The sequence below is a fragment of the Mustela nigripes genome, chromosome 5, assembly GCF_022355385.1.
Source record: "Mustela nigripes isolate SB6536 chromosome 5, MUSNIG.SB6536, whole genome shotgun sequence".
In the NCBI taxonomy this organism is placed as follows: Eukaryota; Metazoa; Chordata; class Mammalia; order Carnivora; family Mustelidae; genus Mustela; species Mustela nigripes.
The window spans coordinates 82,885,301-82,902,620 of record NC_081561.1 but is presented as its reverse complement, the minus strand read 5'-3'; the positions used below and the strand labels follow the sequence as shown (position 1 = coordinate 82,902,620).

At 38.4% G+C, this 17,320-nt stretch overlaps 1 long non-coding RNA gene across 2 annotated transcripts in view; it reads left to right on the top strand.

Annotated features, from left to right (window-relative positions):
* Window positions 1-17,320, top strand: part of LOC132017376 (uncharacterized) — a 99,675-nt gene that overhangs the window by 30,794 nt on the left and 51,561 nt on the right. Inside the window, exon 1 of one of the 2 annotated variants that reach the window (XR_009404250.1) lies at window positions 8,800-8,878. The exons of the other annotated variant lie outside the window; for it this stretch is intronic. This is a non-coding gene — a long non-coding RNA (uncharacterized LOC132017376). Of the gene's footprint in view, window positions 1-8,799; window positions 8,879-17,320 lie in introns of those variants that run through there. 2 annotated transcript variants of the gene reach the window in all.

Here is a 17,320-nt window from a genome sequence, read left to right as displayed (position 1 = left end):
AAGACCAAAGGATTTTTACCAACATGGGCCTTGCAGTGTGGGCTCAGGACTGGGTCACCTGCAGGGCAACCCCACCAGATCTCAGATTTGGTGACCTTCCCGGAACCTGGCGGGGAAGGTGCGACTGGAGAGCGAGCGGGAATGTCCTCGGACTGGCCTGGAGGCAGCAGCCCGAACTACGGAGCCTGAGCCGGGACTGGGAACTTGGGCTGCCAGGGGTCCCCGCAGGGCGTCTGCAGGTGAAGACGCGCCTCTCCGAGGCCTTGCTTTCCCCTTTGGGTTAGGAGCAGGTGGGAGGATCTTCCTTTCCGCCCCAGGACGGCCCGGGGTCAGAGGGACTGTCCTCCGTTGCACAGCCCAGTTAATTTGTCAAGGTACCGTATCCGATAAATAGCTGTCTCCCTAGACCTTTATAGTGACTAATCCAAATAAATCGTAGTCACTTTTACTGAGCACGTCGGGGGGCAGCCGGGCTTTAATGGCTGTGCCTCCCAGACCTCCGGGGTAGTCTCACCCCGGCCTCGGCGCGCACCCCCGCGCGCCTGTCCGGGAGCCTCAGCCTGCGTCTCCGGCCACCGCGCGGGGATGGTAGCCCAAGCTGGTGCGATCCGCCGGCTGGCCTTGTCCTCTGCGCTCCTAGGGGCAAAAGCGAGGGAAAGCCTCTCTTTTTTTTTGTGGCCCTGTCTGGAATTTGACCGTCTTGTGTTGGTGGGGAGATGTCTCCCCTGGGCTATTGTTTGCTCCCTACCTTTCCATCCCCTTATCCTGCTGTCTTAAGCCTCGGAAATTCGAAATATCTTCTGTGTCCCTCTTGAAGCCTTTGGGCGAGTCCATCGGATCTTACCGATTTCCTGTGGGACTTTAAAGCTTTGATCCCCAAACTTAGAGCTTCATCTTCCCCACTTCCATCCTTCCCCTCTGGGGTCCCTCTGGATGGCTGCTCAAAATACCTGCTGGCGCCAGAGGAAATTCACTTGTAACAGATACCAGCGGGGGTAAAACCAACACTCTGCTTCCAGGGTCATTTTCCTGCCCAGCTTCTGCCCCATCAACTTGTCGCTTAGCGAGCCCTAGCACCGGGAATTACTGTGAATCCTGAGCGCCTAGCTGGGCGATTTGGAACCACTTTAATAGCCCCGATGATTGCTATTTTACATGTTGCTTCCCCCCGCTCTGCCCTCCTCTGCTGTGTGCACAGGCCTCGGTGAGACAATTAACCCGAGGCCAAGATTGGTCCGCAGGTAGCTTTTGTAATAAGAATCTAGCGGGTCTTCAAGCAAAACGTAAAATACCTACAGTAAAACCCAACTATTTCACTTGCCTCAGAAACCACTACTAAAGTAAGAAATTAAAAAAAAAAAAAAATTCTGAAGAAAGCAGCAAAGTTTTGCTTTGGTGAGTTAGATGAACTAGCAAGGTTGAACAGGCAACATAATTTTGCAATGGACTTATTTGCAAATATCAGTTACATTTCTTATGCAAGATGAGACCTCATAAAGAATCCGTGTTATATGAATGTAGATGGCCCGGATGTTGAGAGAAACGATAAATGGAAGGGAAGACGTACTTTCTCTTCCTAAGAGTTTGTAAGAAGGTTTAATGGGTTTTATTTGTACAGATAAAATATATTAGAACATTTCTTTTCACAAAAGCAAAACCAATTAGTCCAGTAATAAAATATTTTTGACTGTTAAAGAATTTTTTTTTCCCAAAATTTTATTGAAATTCAAGTTAGTTCACATATAACGTAGTATTAGTTTCAGGGGTAGAATTTAATGATTCATCAGTTGCAAATAACACCCAGTGCTTGTTCCATTAAGTGCCCTTCTCTATGCCCATCACCCTGTTGCCCCATGCCCCCACCCACTACCCCTCCAGCAGCCCTCAGTTTGTTCCCTATATTTCAGAGTTTCTCATGGTTTGCCTTAATGAATTTTCTTATGGAATTTTGTCTATCCCATCCTTTTCAAATTTCACTCTTTACAAATTATTTGGCATGAATACGACTATTGGGCAAAGCTCTTAAGCATTATAAAATGCTGAAAAGAAAGTGTATGCTTTTTTTAAATATTTCTAAACATTAAAATTTGTTAGAGAGAGACAGTGGCTACTTTCAGGTAGCCACTACCTGAAAATTTGCCTGAAAATTATCTTTCAAAAGGGAAGATTTAGCTCTGGATTTGCTCTCTGCTTTGGCCCTGCCTTTGTGCTGCTGACCAGAGCAGTAAATGCTTACAGAACTCAGTTTGGTTGACAGCCAGAGAGAAAGTCTGTCTTACTCCAACTTCCCTGTCACCTAGGATATCTTGAGATGAACTCAGCTGGCTCGAGGTGTAATTTTCAGTCAAGATCCATGACTCTACGTTTTTCTACTGTGGTATCACTCTTATGGTCATGGACTTTTGGACTCTGTGAAGTAGAGTTTCCCCATTTTGTAAATCACTTATGGAGAGCTTGCCTGATTTTCAGTCGGAGATGGAGTTTAAACAGTAGTTGAAGATAAGGTACAGATATATGCTAAGAGTTAGTAACATCTTCCTGTGGGAAAAATTTGCCATATTTCAGATTTGGAGCTCTTTGTGGAGCCAAGTGTGACATACAATTTTTGTTACATGAGATATTTCTTGTTTATAAAATTTTCCGGTTTCTTTTTCTGCCAAAAAGAAATGGCAGAAAATATCTGCAAATAAAAATTGTAACTTAAAGACAACATCTTCTGGGTCCTAGGAAAGCTAGCATGATTTTAAGGAGAATACCAAGGAAAACATATGAAATACTCCACAAATTAGAGGTAAATGCCAATGCGATTGCTGTTTCTTGAACCTTTCAGAGAGCAAGGAGCAGGCACTGGGGCAAGAGGGAGTTTCTCAGGATTCTCAAATTAAATTTCCGAGTTGTCCATTATGGAATTTATTTCATAATTAAAGTGTGCAAGCTCAGTTAACTAATCGAATTCTTGATTCTCACGCCAGAGTATTTGGTGGGTGACAGAGCATAACAGTGTTGTTTTATTATTATTAACCTGAAAATAAGTCATTTTTTGACAACACCCAAGGTAACTGATTAGCTTCAGGTCAAAGTTGAGAAGCATGAAAACAAAGCTTTATTTGGGTAAATCAAATTATTGTAGTATTAGGACAGAAAAATGGCCACAAAGGAATGGGGAACAAAAGATTAAGATAAAAACAGTAATGCCAATTGTAATAATTGTATCACTTTGGATTTTCCACCTTTGACATACTTTTGAAAAATGATGCTGTCCTTTGTAACTTTCTCAGGTTAAAAAGCTCTTAAAAATAGGGACGCCTGGGTGGCTCAGTTGGTTAAGCAGCTGCCTTCGGCTCAGGTCATGATCCCAGGGTCCTGGGATTGAGTCCCACATTGGGCTCCTTGCTCAGCAGGGAGCCTGCTTCTCCCTCTGCCTCTGCCTGCCTCTCTGTCTGCCTGTGCTCACTCTGACAAATAAATAAATAAGATCTTAAAAAAAAAGCCCCTAAAATAGTTTAAAATATAAGAATTACATTACCAAAAAAAGTAACACTGACAGCAACTTTCTAGTGAATTTAATTTGGGTAGAAAAACTAAATAATTGTGCTTCCAAATAAATCTAAGTCCAGATAATTTTTCGAACCTCCCTCCGCTTTTTGAAAAACAGCTCTATTGAGATCTAATTCACATACCATACAGTTCACTCATTTAGAATATACAATTCAAGGTATTTTAGTGTATTCACAGGATTGTGCCAATATAACTGCAATCTAACCTAAAATATTTTCATCTCCTCCTCCACCACAGAGACTGCCCCCACCACTCCAAAGCTCCCAGTAGCAGTCATTCCCATTCTCTCCTTTCCACACCAACACACTTTGTCTTTATAGATTTGCCTATACTGGACATTTCAGATAAGTAGATTCATATACTATGAAGTCTTCTGTGATGGGCGGCTTTTACTTAGCATGATGTCTTTGAAGTTTATACACATTGTAACATGGATCAGAAGTTCACTCCTTTTTGCAGCTGAATAGTGTGCCATTGCATAGATGCACCACACTTGATTTATCCGTTTATAGATAAATAAACGGATTTATTTAGGTTGTTTCCCTTTTTTGGACTTTATGGACCCCTTGGTACAAGTATTTTATGCTCAATGCTCTCTTTGCTTGCATAGATGAAGCCAAACTTTGCTTGACATGTTTGTCCTTGTGTGAAAATTCACTCTTCACCTTGAAGAAAATAAAATTCTAACTGAAAGTTTTCTGCTCATTGTGAACTGTTTTCCCTGAACTATGCACTCACTTCATCTCTAAGCAGCACTATAGGAGTAAAGAGTAATTTCATTTGTCTCCTCATGTGAACCAATTAGAAGAAAAGGAGCTGGAAAACAGGAGAAAATGGTTGTAGTTGTAGATAGGCAAATTAATAGTTAGCCAACTTAATCTATAATAAATAATCTATATTCAAGTGCAGTATTAGGACTTACATACTGTGGATCTGGAGCAAGTTGGATGATATTTTTTCTTTTTCTTTCTTTTTTTTTGATTCTGCTAACTCTAAATTCTTGGATGCTTGCTTGCTATTGTAATTCCTACGTTCCCCAGAATATTCATCTTACACATTACAAAGTTCTCTCTTCCATTTGGTAAGCAATGCTTCTTTAGCCTTTTTTTGGTTTGGTTCCCTCCATAGGCATTTGATTTCTGTAACTGCAGGCTCATTTGCGTTTTTTAAGGCGTAGGTAGGACACTTATACTGTTCTGCCGGGCAGGTGTGATGAACCTGGCTCCAATTGTATTTTAAAACATTTATTGTTTCCAAAGTAGAACTCTAAGGAGAGCAGATAGTATGACAGTAGAGAAAACGGACAGCTGTTAGCTCTTGAAATGTTCTCTGCAAAAAAGGGTCATACATCCACTGGAACAGATATTGATTGATCACCTGTCAACAGTGCTGGTATTTTGATGTTGATGAGTTTCTTCTCTCTCTCTCTCTCTCTCTCTCTCTCTGTCTCTGTGTGTGTGTGTGTGTGTGTTAATGTAGCTAAGAATTTACATTCTCTCCATTAAAATACTGCTCAAGCCTGGGTCACTTTTGAATTGTGGCATCATTTGAGAGAGATTGAACTTGTGTAATGTATTTAAATAAAATTTCCAAGCACAAGTATAAATATCTTTTTGCTTTAGAATATTATTTATTATGTATATTTACTCTATAGTCTCACCTAGCACCTCCTAAAATTCCTGAGACTTTGGAACCCACCAGTTACGTGGAAAATAATCTGTAGTACACAACACTTTATTGTCTTTGAGATGCAGTCATTTCTGTTGAGATACCTTATAACTAACCTAGTTCCAACTGATTAAGGTTTACATTGTACAGAGTGAATTACAGAGCCAGTGGTTATCACTACATAGATACTAATAGCGAATAATCATAGAAAATTCAGAAAAAGAAAGTCCACTTCGGCAGCACCAGCACCACCTTTGTAAAAATCTCAACGTGTGTTTCAAAGGAAATAAAATAGAGCTCATTCAAGTTGCAAGAGGGAATTTTAAAGAGACAGATTCCAGTTATTGAGGCTCAGCTATGGCAGTAGGGTTAAAAAATCATAATCCCCATAAAAATACCATTGACTCTTTTATAACCTCAGCAGCCCCAATTCAAGATTACACTTTATTTGAAAGAAAATACAGATTTTCCTGAGCTGTATGATGTTTAGAGTTAATGCGATGAGAATCAACAGGACTTCAGGGCTTTCCCATTCCCTTTCTCTTCCGCATCATTTTGATTAAATGCATCTATGTTTGAAACCCACACACAAGCTCTATCCTTTACCTTGAAGATCCTTTTAAAAAAATGAGTGTAGCCAAGAAGTGGCTTTGGAATTAGGTGAGGTTAGTGATCTGAGAATGGGGTTCTAGACTTGGCAGCATGAACCCCTGAGGTATGGAGTCCCGATGAAGATACTCCACTCAGTTGACACCCATTGGCCAAAGCTTTGGACTCCCTTTTCTTGCTTTAGCACTTCCTAAGAGATCCTGCCAAGTGAATGGAGTTCATTCTCCCCTGAACTCTGGAAATGCTTCCTTCCATGTGTGTTCCTACACAGGACAAAAAAATATTTGGGCGCTCAATACTGTAGGAGGGTACTTCAGGGCAATGGAGAACATTTAAACTATTTGATGTGCTTACAGGTCCTAAGCATAGCATTCTTTTTTTTTTTTTTTTTGTAAGATTTTATTTATTTATCAGAGAGAGAGAGATAGGGAGAGAGAGAGCACAAGAAGGCAGAGTGACAGGCAGAAGCAGAGAGAGAAGCAGGCTCCCCACTGAGCAAGGACCACTGTTGTGGGACTCATCCCAGGACCCTGGGATCATGACCTGAGCCAAAGGCAGCCGATTGACTGACTGAGCCATCCAGGCATTCCTAGGCATAGGATTCTTCATTGCAGAATGATTCTCTGAAATTTTTCTTTGCAACAAAAGAAATGAGACCTGACTTCCTTTCATGGGAATATGCAAGCTTAGACCTTCTTATAGTTAAACATGTGTATCTTCTTAATTATACAGAGAGTTCTAACTCCATGTTGCTTCCCTATTGCAAGACAAGTGGCCTCCTGACAAGCTGTCCTCAGAATAGGATACAGTAATTAATCTTATAGATATATTGACATGAGTAGCACACAGTCACCCACCAAAACCATTGTATAGACTGTGCACTCGCTTCCAATTAAACTTAAAAGATCACCTGGGTGGCTCAGGTGGTTAAGTGTCTGCCTTCATATCAGGTCATGATCTTGGGGTTCTGGGATTGAGCCCCCTGTCTGACTCCCTGCTCAGTCGGGAGTGTGCTTTGCCCTCTCCCTCTGTGCTCTATCTAGCTCTTGCTCTCTCCCAAGTAAATAAATAAAAATAAATAAACTTATAAGATACAAAAACAGGTGAATTAATGAGAGTAATTGATGCAATAAATACAGTATAAAATCAGATACCTGTTGTCTATAGGAGAGGGAAAGAGAAATTTAGCACAGAGGTTGGCAATCTAGTTATGTCATTTGTATTTCATTCTAAGGGTACTTATCATCTTGTCTTATCTAATTACAGTTACTATTATAATATGGACAGTTAAAATCTTAGGCTACTTTATATGTTGTCAAAGCTCATGTTCTGCGAACAGGGAATGAGTGGAAAATAAACATGTATCTCACTGGGAATTTCAAATTGTTTTTATAAGTCATTTGGACATTCTCTATTGACAGAAGAAAATACAAAGAAAACTTAAAGCCTCTGGCGTAAATACTGATCTTTACATTGTAGGATCCTGAGCTCTTAGAGTTTAAGAACCATGCAAAGTATCCTTACTGTAACTTTGAGTTGAAATATCAGAGGTAGAGTGCCATTGCCTAACTAATACCCTTACTGTCCAATAAGTGTCAAAAATTGCTTGAATAATTACCGTGTACCCAGATACATGACTCTGTGCTTGGTGTGTATGTGTGTGTGTGTGTGTGTGTGTGTGTGTGAGAGAGAGAGAGAGAGAGAGAGAGAGAGAGAAGAAGAAGAGAAGGGGAAATAAAAGAATTTAAACCTAATACTCTCTAGTAACTAACAATACTCGGCACATAAGTGCACAAAAGAAAGATTCTTGTTGAGGATTGTTAGTATGAAATAAAAAATAAAATTATTAAGGGGTTAATTTTGTAATGGGGGACAGAATAAATTCAGTTTTTACTATAAGTACTACATTCTTTTAGCAGTAATTTATTATACAATATCAACTAGATATAAATTAAATTTTTTTTCTTCTGAGGGATGGGAGATCTCATACCTTTTGTTTTTATTAATGTCTCTGTGTTCTGGAGCTGGGCCAGAATTGATGGTGTTTAATCAGTCACAAGTCCTTGGGACTTTAGAAACCATGATTTAAATTTACTTCTTTTTTTAAGAGGTGTATTTCATTCATTTTGGGGAAAAAAAATCTAAGTGCAGAAAGCACAAAGCAAAGAATAATCACAAGCATGATTCAGTTCTGAATAAATTTTATAATAAGGTTATCTTTGTTAAAGATGATTGATTGTTCAGTATCCCGTTGAGCATTTATCTCTTCCTACATATTACACATAGGATGGGAAGAGTCACATCTCATTGGCAGAACAGGTATGCAAATGAGTGCCTCTTAAAGCTTCTTCTACTTTGCCTGGATAGGGTTGGCACTATAATAAATAGAACAAACATTTGCTCTTTTTATTTTGCACGTTTTAAGACGAGGGGAATATATTCAGTCAGTGGTAAGAGCTATTCGTTGTTTTATTTTAGAGGAAAGGAACATTTAAAGAACTTTCTGTGTTCCTTTTGGTTATAAGATTTTTGAAATATGTACTAAAGTAAGAGACAATAAATTATTGTTGCTTATAGTTCTTTCTTATTAAGGCAAAGAACAGCTAAAAGCTAAGGAATTATTTGTTTGGTCTAACTGGGTCTTTCTGGTGAAATAAAAAATGTTGCCCTCAAAAAACATGATTCTTTTTTTAATCCACGTAATCCAAACCTTCCAGCATAAACCTGACCTATATTATCATCTAAAGCTTAAGGGAAGAAACATGCACCATGACTTTTAGTTGAAAATAAATACTCACCATTGTGCATGCTTTTATAAATTATTCAAGTCAGAAGTTCAAAAATCTAGCTATGTACTACTGAATGTTAACCGAGCATTTCAGATTAGCTTGTAGTTAATATTTGCAAAAACTTCTAATAATTATCAAGATGGCTTTTATTTGTTTTTTCTTTCCACTGGCCCATAGGATATACCAAAAGAAAACAGATCAGCCTCTTTCCTGATAAGAAAAGTAACCAAGAAGACCATCCGCAAAACCAGGATGTGAGGAATTCTTTTTTTTTTTTTTTTTTTGACATGCGTCAAAATATGTTCATATACATTGTCTTGGGCTGATGAGATAGGTTATCTCTTATGGAAATTCAAAGATGTTTATACAAAAACAGTGAACATATGCATTAGTTTCTTTATCTTTGGAAAAGAAAGAAACTAGTGAAAATGGAAATTCCAGAAATGTCTGCTTCTGAGAATGAGATCCGTTTCAATTTTTCCAGCGCATAACAAAACACTTAAAAAATTTAAGCCTTTAACTTCACATACCAGGCTTGAGAAAATTCACGAGAGCAACCTGGATTTAGGGGGTTTAGACCAAGCCTTTGAAGTGTCTTAAATCTCCTTGAGACCTAAAACACTGTTTATAACCAACAGTTGCTTTGTAAAAACAATGTTGATGAGATGTTTTTTAATCTCATTGTTAAATTTTTATAAGAATATGTGGGTTGAGAAAAGGGAGCATCAGTATTACAAGATGATTTCATAAATTTGATTTATTGAATCTCAGAATTGGGGAACAGGATGCTTAGCAGGAAAGGGATTTATCAGTAGCTTTGTGTCCAGGAAGCAAATGAAAATATGGATAGCTGTATCAACTACAAGTAGATCTAATAATTTCTGAATGTTAGTATAAGACAGGTAACACAGAATCTTTAATGGTTTTTTTCTGTGGGTCTTTTTTGTTATTGTCACGGAACCCAGTATTTTTGGTGAACATGACCTAGACTCTGTGGAAAATACTCTATCCACTGATATATGTTTGGCCACAACATTTTGTTTTTAAAGCAAAATGTAAATTTTATTTAAAAGAGAATCTGTGAAGAAAACTAGTTTGGGAATGAAGTCTGTATTAGTATTTGGAACTGCTGACAGAGAGAGTTTTTTTCCTGAGAAAAACATTTCACTATCTTGCTGTGCTGTATATGTATTTTTCACATTTGTTTTGTAACTCACTTGTTCCTGGTTATGTGTTTTTGTAACATAGTCACTTTCTGGTAAAGAGAAGGCCACAGAATGGAGGGAGATGCAGTAAAGTCAACACCTTCCAAAATGTTGATTTCTTTTTTCTCAGCTATTTATTAGTCTGTTGGTCACTTTTTTCATAAAGTAACATCTCCTAGAAAACCATGGACAGAAATTTATGCCACTGCTGAATCCCAAATAAATAAAAAAGGTTATAATTAATTTCATATTAATTTAGATCAGTAAGAGGTCCGGTAAAGAAGACAGTTCAAAATACTTAGCATTTGATGTATCATATTATTAACATATGCTGCATTCTATTAGCATTTAATGCATCGATACATTTATTACCGTTTTCCATGAATTATATTTATTTGTTTTTGTTCCAATCACATATGCCCTGTAGACTTTTCAGCGTTGGCTGCAGTGAGCCTCCGCCTTTCCCCATCTTTCTTGATTCATTTTTCAGACTAACAACTTGATATTCTCCAATATCTTGTCCTTTTGGCTAAAGCACATCAATCCTGATATAATGAATATATTTTTCCCTATTTTGACTTTAGATCTCTAAAGCTTTATTATTACAGCATAATAATCTTAGATTTCTTAGCATTTTGAAAAAATCCCATCATACAATCAATGAGTGGCTTGAGGAAAGCTGTTATTTTGCAGGGAGGGTTGCTTTGCCCTTTTGTTTTATTTTGATCCTCATCACTGTACTCTTGAGAAATTTGGTGTATTTGTGCATATGTTGGAGAAAGTGAATTGCAATGAATCTTATCGTAAGAATTGCATTTATACTTTTTTTTTAAAGAATCAGTATTTCTTAAATGAATATAGGAACAATAGGAACAAAAAAAAATGAATATAGGAACTAAAAAGGCAGGCTACCAAAAAGTGCATTTGGTAATGATGTCATTTTTCTCAAGAAGTTGCTGCTAGGGCAGCCTTCCCATCCATCTTATACATGAGATTACTCGTCCAAATTCTCATGGTAACATGGCAATACTAGCTTCAAGAGGTCTTTTTCCAGGATCACAGGCATATAAAACATTTGCTGCCGAGTCTGGCCTGCAGGCCTACACAATAGTTAAGAGACAGAATTAGTGTCTGCAGTTACAAAACAGGAGTCTTCGCATAAACATTCAGATATTTAGGTTGCCTTGAAAATAACCTTGAGAACCACAGGGTTCTTCTCATAAAGCAACAGGTGAATTGGAATAATGATGGCTCATTTTATGCTGTTCTCCACTCACCTCTTATGAACCACTGGGCCCTGCAAACCTTGGAGTATGCGCCTTCTGAGTCCTAGACAAAAATTGTGAAACCACGAGGGAGGGATTCCTCACTGATAATGATTACAATCGCCAAACATCATTTCTCAGAATGCCTCAGTTTTCTTCCTTGTACCTTTAAGTCATTTGGGAATCACCACTGAAGAATGGAAAAAGCAAATGGGCCTAAACCACAGCTTGAAATACTTCGAGTCAGACTGATTAGGAAACACAGCTTGAGAATGTGCGTTTGTTGGGTCTAGACCACGCAGATGGTCAGGGAAGACAAAGCAGCAGAAGTAATAACACTGTGCATTGGACTTTCTCAAGACCAATTTTAGACAGCTGGAAAAGGTGACACAGACTTCTAAGAGTCTTTTTTCCCCGGACTCCTACTAAATATGCCATATTTGTTCATCCATACGGTTATTAATAGATATCCACTTTTGGTGGAACCCTGAAACAAAGCACCTCATGCGGAAAATGCGTTGTTACATCTTGGCCTTTGGGTTCAAATAGGATGTTTTGGTTGTGATGTCATTCCCAGACTATCCCCTTCTGAAAGCCAATGATCAAGATTGTTAGAGGTATTTACTCAAGTGTATCTCACTTAACCTTTCCAAGATGGGCATGGATTCCAATATGAATGCTGGCATCATAATTAAGGGTAAGTGTCAGAATGTTTTGTGTGGAGACAGAGGAGAGCCATATTGTTTAAATGGAATATCAAATAAGGTACATTTTTCCCATGCCCTATAACATTGACACTTATACCTTGAAGACATTAAGTTTGGATTTGTTTTGAAGTTTCATTATCCATTGTCACACAATCTGAAACTTTTATATGGGCTGCAGTAGAGTCCAAAATGTTTTTGCTCATTTAATATTTTCCCAGAACAACTCTCATATCTTGGCCCTGAATGACCAAATACCTTGCTTGCTGAAGATTCATCTTTGTGGCCGCATTATTTGATCCAAACTAGATGATAACCAGTTTTATTTGCAGGAAAACATTAATCTAAACAGAAGTATTCAGAACATGTGTGTAGAATCATGGCTCCTAATACACATCTATTTCATCATTTTCACTTCTCAGCATCTCACTAAGCTGCCTCTAGCACAATTTCTTGTTAATATAAATAGGAGTGTCCTCTTCAGTCCTGCATGTCTGTTTACATAGGCTGTTGATCAATTGTACTTGGATTTTTAAAATTTTCATGGCTATTAGACTGGAAGTCAATAGTTAAAGCATATCCCGTTAAATTTTTTTTCCTGGTTTTATTCTTAATTTAATAATTGGGAAATAACTGATTCCTAAATAGTGTTTGGCTCAAAAACATACGTCTTTTTTTTTTTTTTTTTTTGACACAATGCTTTGCTGTGGCTTTTGGCCAACGTTTATGTATTGCATGTCATTTGTGAATGCTTTCAAATAAAAAATGTGCAGACTTGCATTTATTTTTTGGCCTCATAGACAGCATAAAAGCTGTTTCCATGCTTATTCTAAGCCAGTTCTGTAAAGAGATGTAACGCTACTTAAATTTTAAACAAATCAAGAGTCCCAAACAGGGCTGTGTTATGTTATCACATCTGGTCATTCTTTGCATTAAAAGGATTATTCTCAATATTTTGCAATGTTTGCTGCTTGGATATCCAAAATGTCAACAACAGACCAAGCCCATAACAGATCACTAGGGAGAAGAGACTATGGAGTGTAAAGAATACGATTGAAATATACTCTCATTTCTTAAATTGTTTTTTAAAATTTCAGATTAATGGATTCCTCCAAGAATTAATGGAAAACAGTAGAGAGAGAGATGCGTATATATTTAAAAAATTTGAATGTACATTGAGGCTCGTCATGCCCCTAGGCTCATAGATCACAGGTTAGAAACCCCTATGTCAAATTTATATGTTTATGTTTTATATCTGATATAGAATACATGTGTATGCATTTATGTGCTATTGAATATACATTTATTTATTATTTTAAAATTTCCTTTAAAATCTCCCCAATTAGGGCACCTGGGTGGTTCAGTTGGTTGAGCGACTGCCTTCCGCTCAGGTCATGATCGCGGACTTTCAGGATCGAGTCCTGCATTGGGATCCCAGCTCCTCGGGGAGTCTGCTTCTCACTCAGATCTTCTCCTCTCTCATGCTCTCTCTCACTAATTCTCTCTCAAATAAATAAATAAAATCTTTAAAAAAATAAAATCTCCCCAATTAGCTAAAAGCATGGATAACTTAGTTGTTTCTATCTATGGGAAGTTTAATTCTACAGGATGCAGGTAGATGTGCTAACAATTAGGAAACAATATTTAATGAAATAAAAGCATGTTAAAAATGAGTAATTGACACAAAGGTATTTTATTTAACTGTGGTTGGTGAGACCACCTTACCTCATCCCTTTAACAGTTTTTGATTTCAAATGTTCATGACATGCCAGTTTTCTAGGTAAGTTTGTAAAAGGAAGAATGGATGTTAGTTCCCTTATGTTTTCAGTAACATTCAGTTCAAAATGCTTCCTTGTGATTCCTGCCATGGAGGCAGAAGAAATTTAGAAGCCTATTGTATAATTCCAAAATTATTTAGAATGTGTGATTTAGAGTGTTGTTCTTAGTTTCTAGGTATTTAGGTTTTTTGTAAGTCTTTTGTTGATGATTCTATTTTAATTCCATTTTTATTACAAAACATACTCTGTTTGATTTCAGTCCTTTGGACTTGAGTATAAATTGTTTTGGTATGGCCCATTTTGATGACTGTTTCAGGTGCACTTGAAAAATGGCATTTTACCATTGTTATTTATAGTGTCTTATATATGTCAATTAGGTCAAGTTGGTTGATATATACTTACTAATTTTTGTCTACTCATTCTGTCACTTACCGAGCCTGGAGTGTCTAAATCCCCCAATGTAATTGTTGTACTCGGTTGAATAGTGTTCCCCCTGCCAAATCCATGTCTATCCAGAATCTGTGAATGTGCCCTTATTTAAAAATAGGGTCTCTGCAGGTGTAATCAAGTTAAATAAGGTCGTACTGGGTAAGGGTGGGTCCTAATCCAATGACTGATGTCCTTATATAACAAGGGAAGCTTGGACACAGTCACAAAGGGCAACATGTGAAGATAAAAGCGGAGTTTGGGGTTATGAAGCCACACAACAGGGAATGCCCAAGGATTGGCAGTAATTACCAGCAACTTGAAGTAGCAAGAAAGGATCTTCCCCTAGTGTCTTCAGAGAGAATATGGCCTTGCCAACACCTTGATTTCAGACTATTAAGCTTCAGAACTATAGGCAATCAATTTCTGATGCTTTAAGTAAAAAAAAAAAAAAAAAAAAAAAGGATGTTAGGATGCTATAAGCATTGCCAGATTTCTCTGAGATACTTCAAAATTTTTAAAAAGCAAACATGTTCCATCATTTTGCTATTAACAATAAAAACCACAGTCAGATGCTTTAGCTAGCACAGTCTTACTAATATTTGTTTGTATTGTATGTATGAATGGGGTTATCTATGAAGATTTTCAACCAGATATTGGTCTGTTGCACTCCACTATCGGGTCAAGTTCAAACAGAAGTAAGAACACAAAGATGAAAACTCACCCAAATCTCCACCTAGGTCATTATTGATTAGTTAGTGATTGACTCTTATGCCAAATGCCAGGCTGTGCCCTGTACCTTTTGAGGATTCAAAAGCAGAATAAAAGCAGCCCCCTTCTTGAGGTGCTCCTAGCATGGTATGGGAGAGACATCTGTAGCCAGTGATCTCCTAACACAGGCGATCAGTAATCTATTCATGAAAATGTATGTGATATTTCAGGAATGCTTCCCAATTAATGTTTCCTTATCCGCTAGCCAATGTTTCTCTTCCTGCTCCTCACGCACCTTCATGGTTTAGGAAAGAGGCCAAAGCTACTCCAAAGGAGGTAAAGTTTAGATTGCAGCAAGAGGGGAAAGTTGACACCTTCCATTTTTGGAAGGTAAAAGGAGGAGAGAATAAAGGGTACAAGATGGAACACCTGTGTCCCAGCTTCCTGGAGTAGAAATTCCAAGACCAGAGACAGCTGATCACAAAGGGCTGTGCGGGTTCTGGCTTCCACCCAGGGAGAAGTGCTGAGTGCTCTTCGAGGGGGAGGGGCAGAGTAGGAAGACGGTGCACCCCACTGAGGCATGAAGTCACAGAGGATGGATGAGTTGTGCCCGGGGAACATGGGGGCACAAACACAAAGGTGCCTGGCACAGATGCAAGACAGCCTCTTCCCCACCCAAAGCAAACCCCAAACCTAGGAGCTCTCAGCCAGTCCCCTGTGGATATGGCGCCCTCTGGAGGATAAGAGAAGAGGGGTAGCATCAGCAGAGACTCGCCTTGGCTGGAAGACCCAAAATAAAAATCATGAACACTAGGGTATTTATGTAAAAAAAGACTTACTTAAACTGGAAGACAAGGAGAAGCTGTGAATTTTCAAGTTAGAACCGCTCCCCTATTCCTCCTTCCAACATCTCACTCACAGTGTGGGAGTATATCAGGAGAAATTGAACCCACGAATCCTTACCTCTGATGTGAAGAGATCACATTTTCTTCTCAAGTGTTCGTATATCAGCTGGGAGGGAAAAGACAGTGGAAGTATGGTCCTATATGTTTTCATTTTCCCCCACTTGTCCCTTCAGGCAAAAGCTTAAACAAAATAGAGTATATCCAGGTGTACTATGTCCCTGAAATAGTATTTCTAACTGTGCTTTTTCTAAGGATGTATTTAAAAAGGGTACACCTGATTTCTTGAAGTTTTGTATTTTGTTACTCGAATCATGCATCTCGGTCTCATTAAGGCCTAAGTGCCATTTCTCTCTGCCATTATTTACCTCTTTTGATGATTTGATGGCTCCTGTTACAATAAAGCAAAAGAAAAGATCTGATTTGTAGTATAATTGATTGCTACTACATGAAGAGTCAGCATGGAATATTCTAGAGCACCAGTCTTGGCAGGACAGATTTAGGGCAGGATTCGGCACCAGATAAATTTGGGCTTCTTGGGTCACCAGCTAAGCAGGGCACCAAAAAAAGTAGGCAAAGGGGGAAGGAAATAGGTAATACAGGATCAGAAGTCTAACAAGAAAACTATTTTAGTTGCACCATATTGCAACTCTTGTATAGCTTGAAAGATGAAACCATCTTTAGAGTTTAACTTTATTTTAAGTTATACATGAAAGACATCCAGCTCTTTTTAGTGCTTATGTCTAATGCAAGTATTACCTGGCCCTGTGAAGAATAACTTTTTTTTTTTAAAGTAACCATAAGACAAGGATACTTTCCCAGCTAATTTTAAGAGGACATTCTTGGATTTTTATTAGGTAAAATGAGAAGAAAAAACATAAAGTTTCGTCTGTCCTTCAGGAAAGTGATGTGTGAAGGGCAGGAAAGAATCAGGAGTTACTCTCTTGCAGGCTTCTACAGTAATCTTCCTTTTCTCCTTGTGAAGGGCTACTAAACCATATTTAAGTTACATCACTGAGTTTCCCAAAAGACACGTGCTTTGAGTGAGTGTGCTTGTTTTGAAAGTATGTTTATGGGGGGGGGGGGAGTGGTGGAGGGCAAGGGAAAGCAAGGTGAGACCCAACCTCTCAGACTAAAGTGACAGGAAACAAAATAGGTCTGAGGCAAGTAACTTTCAGATTATGGAACAGGGTTGTGGAGAATCACAATGCCTCCAACACCCCCAACTACAGCCAAAGGCGTAGAGTCACTACATCTTGCTATGGAGAAGAGCAGGTTCCAGATCTGGTATGTGACCAGGATGTTGATGACTCACATTTCTTTGTTTCAGGAGACTGGGTCTTCTTTTCCCTCACAGTAGGGGTCAGAACACATAGACACTTGTCTCGTGTAATTCTTTCTCTTCTTTTGAAAAAGTTATACAGATTTAAAGATAGGTATGTATAAAATAGACAAGAGTCTATCATCTGTCATCTGTCGATTGATCCATCATCTTTATTCCTCTATCTCTTCCTATTTCTGACTACATCTCTTCCTTCTCACCTGAGTATGTATGGTTTTCCACTGCCTAGTAAGGTGCTTTGCGCAGAGTAGCACCCAACCAATGCTATATCGACTGTCTGAGATACCTGAAAATTACCCGCAAAAGTTTGTTACTCTCTTTTTAAGGGTAATATTATGAAAACATAAAATGTACAAAGTCACT